Raw genomic sequence first — 6,078 nt, forward strand, 5'->3', positions numbered from 1 at the left:
CTATCTATCTATCTATCTATCTATCATCTATCTATCTCTATATATCTATATATCTATATCTATCTATCTCTATCTCTATCTCTATATCTATCTATCTATCTATCTGTCTATCATCTATCTATCTATATCTATCTATCTCTATCTATCTCTATCTATCTCTATCTATCTCTATCTCTATATCTATCTATCTATCTATCTATCTATCTATCTATCTATCTATCTATCTATCTATCTATCTCTATATCTATCTATCTATCTATCTATCTATCTATCTATCTATCTATCTATCTATCTATCTATCTATCATCTATCTATATATATATCTTGGCAAATACTGTTATTATGTGTAAGGTCAGGGGTAGGCAACCTCGGCTCTTTTAGGACTCATGGACTTCAACTCCCAGAATTCCTGAGCCAGCTTGGCTGGCTCAGGAATTCTGGGAGTTGAAGTCCATGAGTCCTAAAAGAGGCCGAGGTTGCCTACCCCCTGTGTTAGGTTATATATTTAAAGCAGCGATAATCAATCTTGGCAATTATAAGACGGGCGGACTTCAAGCCCCGGAATTCCTCAGCCAGCACAGCATGACTGGGGAATTCTGGGATTTGAAGTCCATGTCTCTTAAATATCTTAAGAGAAATAACGTCTGAAAATGTCAAGGGGTGTCCGTTGGCTTTCTTTGCAGAGATGGACTCGCTCTATCTCCACTTAAGGGAGAGAATGAAGGGCTTTGTTGGTGACAAGATGGGGCAGTAATACTGGTAATGTTGCAATGTAGATTTGGATGTCTGAGGGAACATGGTTGGAAGGCTCCTTAGGCTTAGGCTACCTGACTGTGTAGATCCTTAAGGAACTACTATTGACGGTTTGTTCTGCAGAAGGCTGGCTCAGGTTTCAGACAAAATGGCTGTATTCTCTCAGCCCTTGGATCCTGAGTTTGCACAATATAGTCAATTCAATGAAAAGATAAGCAAAAGTGTTAGGTCACAAAAATAAACCAAATAAGACCGATATGTTTGACAAATACAGTTATTATGCATTAGGTTATATATTTAAAGCAGTATTACTCAGTCTTGGGAACTATAAAACAGGTGGACTTCAACACACACACACACACATCTTAAATTGCCAAGGCTGAAAAACACTGAGACAAAGCATCTGTATGAACATAGCCTATTTTTTTTTATCAAGCTTGTCCACTTTAACTCAGGTTATTCCTTGAACTGAATGCTTAGATTGTTGCCCCTTCTTGTATGCATCAGATTCTACAAGGTAAATACTTTCCTGTCTTTTCCAGGAATGCAATTTACTGTTGAATTGTATATTTTATCTACCGGTATATTTTTTAAAAATGTACAGAAATAAAATCAATAAAGTCAGTCACTATTTGTAATTTTATGCAACAACAGAAACCCAAAATGGTGAGTTTTGTGGGGATATTTCTTTTTATAAAGATTGTTCTACAGGTTGCATTCATAAACACAATACAGCAAACATTATTTTTCAAAGGAAATAACTGTTAATTATGCATTAAATTAACCATGAAAACATATATATATATAAATTAAACAGTTGGTTCCTATCCAGGTGTCTTTAAACTGAAGGGAGCTGGACGTGGAATGACAGGCTTCAGCTCAACCCTAGCAAGGCTGAGTAGTTTTGGGTTTAGGGGCTTCTGCTTCCAAGGACTTAATCTTAGGTTTTTGATGCACCGGCACTGCCCCAAAAAGACCCAGTATGCAAACTGAGGGTTCTCCTGGAGTAAGATTCCTGCTTAAGGAGCTGGTGACAGTGATGGCCAAAAGGGCCTTTGCACTGTTTGCCAGTTGCACCCGTTCTTGGGCCAGGAAGTTCTGTTCTTATGCATGTGCTGGATATTTCCTGAATGGATTACTAAAATGTGCTCTATATTGGGGCTACCCTTGAAGAGCATCTGGAACTGCAGCTGGTGCAAATGTGACTTGTGGGCAGTTACAGTGCATCTCAATTAGCACATATTTCACTTCAGCTCTGCAAGTTGCATTGGCTGCCATATGCTTCGGTGTTCAATTCAAGGGGTTGGTGATGAGCTATAAAGCCCTACAGTTAAACCCCCCCAGTGTTGAAGCTCCTACAATTTCTGAAGGCAAGCTGTTCCACTGTTTAATTGTTCTCACTTAGGAAGTTTCTCCTTAAGTCCAGGTTGCTTCGTTCCTTGATTAGTTTCCATCCATTGTTTCTTGTCTTGCCTTCTAGTGCTTTGGAAAATAAGTTGCACCCCTCTTCTTTGTGGCAGACCCCCTCCTCAATCTTTTTTTAAAGCAAATGTTGCAGATTTAATCTGCTGTTAAATAGGTGATGGTTCCACCAACAGACTTTACTATTTGTGTCCTTGTAAGAGCCACCCTAACCTGCCTCATGTATCGTGTGTGTTTGTGTGTGTCTGTTTCTTTCTCTCTCTCTGTGTGTGTGTAGTGTGTGTGTGTAGTGTATGAACATGCAGAGCAAAACTTTTAGTCTGCACATACTGATGCATTAATGTAAAAAATATAAAACTACCTGCTGAATTTCTCACTACTCCAAATACGGGGAAAGCATCAGAGTATTTTTAAAAAGACATAATACAGGGGGGAGGGAATACATAATACCTTTGCCAGGTGAAAGTAATTAGGAAAAAATTAGAAGAAACATGATAATCTACCATATCAAATATAAATGTATGCTCTGGGAAAATTATAAAAGATCAACAGACATCTGCTCAAATTCAATCTGTTACTCAACCATTTTCTAAAGCTGTAAATTTAATTGCTTCCCATCTCAGTGTTTCTCCTGAGAAGCAACAGATCACTAGGAGTCTGGCTATTACAGCAGCCTTTGGATTTTAAAAATGAGAGGAACAGAGCAGGTCCTTCCATTTCTCTTGGAAAAGCATATCTCCAAACAGTTCCAATAAGAGAGCAGGGCGGAATAATATATTGTATGTACCTTCCATTAGTACAATGCCCTGCTGGAAATTACAGAAAATAGCTTGCCTCTTCCAAATTGCAGATGAAATTAACTACAAACTAAGATATAAATAAGTAAATAAATCATGAACCTGAAGGTATTCATGCCAAAAAGTTTTTCGAGTAATCATAGAATCATAGGGCCGGAAGGGATCTCCAAGGCAGGAGTCTATACCATCCCAGACAAATGGTTGTCCAATCTTTTTCTTGAAAACTTCCAGTGATAGAGCACCCACAATTCCAGGAGACAGAGCTGTTCCACTGATTAATTGTTGTTACTGTCAGGAAATGTCAGGTTGGATCTTTCTGTTGACCATCTTCTTGTTCTGCTCTCAGGTGCTATAGAGAATAAATGGACACCCTATTCTATAGAGAATAAATGGACAGACAAAGAGAAGAATAGAATAGAATAGAATAGAATAGAATAGAATAGAATAGAATAGAATAGAATAGAATAGAATAGAATAGAATAGAATAGAATTGGAAGGGACCTTGGAGATCTTCTAGTCCAGCCACCTGCTCAGGCAGGAGAACCTATACTGTCTCAGACAGGTGATTGTCGAGTCTCTTCTTAAAAATCTCCAGTGATGGAGCACCCACGATTTCTGCAGGCAAGCTGTTCCACTGGTTAATTGTCCTCACTGTCAGGAAGTTTCTCCTTAATTCCAGGTTGCTTCTCTCTTTGATCAGTTTCCAACCATTGTTTCTCGTCCTGCCCTCTGGTGCTTTGGTGAACAACCTGACCCCCTCTGCCTTGTGGCAGCCCCTCAGATACTGGAATACTGCTATCATGTCTCCCCTAATTCTTCTTTTCTTTAGACTAGCCAAAACCAAGTCCTGCAGTCGTTCTTCGTATGTTTTAGTCTCCAAGACTTTGATCACCTTAGTTGCTCTTCTCTGAATTTTTTCCAAACTCTCAACATGTTTTTTGTGATATGGTGACCAAAACTGGCTGCAGTATTCCAGGTGTGGTCTTATTATGACTTCCCGTGATCTTGATGCTATCCCTCTATTGAGGGAGGGCTGCATTGGCTCTTTTAGCAGCTGCAGCACACGCTGCTGTCTCATACTTAAGTGGTGGTCCACCAGGACCACCTAGATCCCTCTCACATACCTAGAGCCCATATAAATCAGAGGTCCCCAACCTTTTGGGCACCAGGGACCGGTTCCATGGAGAAAGGTTTTTCCACAGACCGGAGATCGCATGGTTTTGTGTGCTGCCTGCATCCCATGAATGGGGCTTTGCTTGTTTGTGTGGACCAGTTGCTGGCATGCCATGGCCCAGTACCGGTCCATGGACTGGGGGGTTGGGGACCCCTGATATAGATAGAAAAGAATGACAGACCATTTTTAAATAATTTGCTCTTTCGGTCTGCTTTTAAACAGCATTATATTGCATATAAAATAATAATGAACTGGAGGAACCTGTGCAATTAGTTTTGCATCATCCTGTTGCATATCTATACTGAATACCTTTGTGGGCATTACTGGGGCAAAGGAGACACACCGAGGTGTGTCTTCTGCTGGCACCGATTGCTATGAATGTGTAAGGAAGCATGAAGACCCATCCAAAAATTTCTTAAATACGTGTATGTAAGCTCTGCTCTGCAGAAGATTTATTTGCTATTTCTGACCCTGAATAATCATTATTTTAAATTGCTTTACTTAGACTGTATGAGTGTTAACGTTCACAATGAATTATTCACACCCTGTTTCAATTTTCATGTGGTTAAGAAGGCAACATTCATCTCTTCCCTGCAATGCTGCTTTCTAGTAACATTCTTCAGTGCAGTCAAATGGATCCTTTTGATGTTTGAATTGTATTCAGAAATCCTCCCTATATAGTTTCTGGATCATAATTTGTTTCTTTCACCTTGTAACATTTCAGATGAAAGGTAGTTCTATCTTGAACTTTATGCATAGACTCCTAGCCTAGTAGATTCTCAACTATGTAACAAAAAGCAACCCTGAAAGACTATCATACTTATTTTGCACAAGCTCATGGATTGCAGTCCATCGGATTTAGTTCTGCAAAAGAAGTATGATAATTTTTTATTGGAAATGTGTAGAGAAAAGGAAAAAAAGAGGCACAATGGAAAAAAAAATGTCCGAAAAGAGTAATGTTAGATGTTACCGAAGTGCAGTGGCGTAGCGTGGGTTGTCAGCACCCGGGACAAGGCAAGTAATTTGCGCCCCCTAACCCGTGGATTTTAGCACTCGAGTCTCTTCCACTAGCTCAGGAATTCTGGGAGTTGAAGTCCATGAGTCATAAAAGAGCCAAGGTTGCCTACCCTTGAGTTAGGTTCAAGGCAAAAAAGGGTCTCTGGAGAAGAGGGAAAATGCTAGTTTAAAACTGAAACAAGGCAACTTTAAGGTGCCTCAGCTGTAATTTAGGATGAGACAAAGAGAGGACATGGCGTTGAAAATGGTTAATGGGGCATGTTTGTTCCACTCTTAGTGGATGTCAAGATAAACCCCACGAGAGAATGACCTTACAACAGATGTGAATAGGCTTGGACTACGTTTGTAGATTGAGTGCATACATCACATGGAGCGATGATGGGCTTCATCAAGATTTATGATCCCACAATTGGCTAGTTTTCTCCATCTTGTCCTAAACCCTGGATACCAACCACGGTTTATGGCTTAGCATGTGGTGTGGGGTGACCCAACATGTTAGGCAACAAACAATGACTTCCAACTTACAATGCCTCAGCTTCCCAAGGTTATTCCAAAGCCGGAAAAGCCAACCAACCCACCCTGCAGCTTTGCCTGCTTAGGCTGAACCCCAGGAGTTCATACTTGCTGCGGCGCCCGACCTATTTTCTGCCCAGACGCTGCTTATCCAAGCCAAGCCGCCTCCTTCTCTTTGGCACCTCGCCCCAAAGATTCGCCGGCCTGGCTGGAAACTCTCGCTGCTGGCGACGTGTGTCGGGGGGGCGTCCTGATCGCCTCCTGCAGGGGGAACCGAGTGGCCACAGAGAGTCAATACGGCAGGAGGAGGAGAAGAAGGAGGAGGAGGAGGAGCAGCAAGCAGCCGCAGGTGCGGCGGCTGCAGTTGTTACCTTTACCTCCGAGAAAGGAGATGGGGGCGGG

This window comes from Vipera ursinii (genome assembly GCF_947247035.1).
Source record: "Vipera ursinii genome assembly, chromosome: 3".
Lineage (NCBI taxonomy): Eukaryota > Metazoa > Chordata > Lepidosauria > Squamata > Viperidae > Vipera > Vipera ursinii.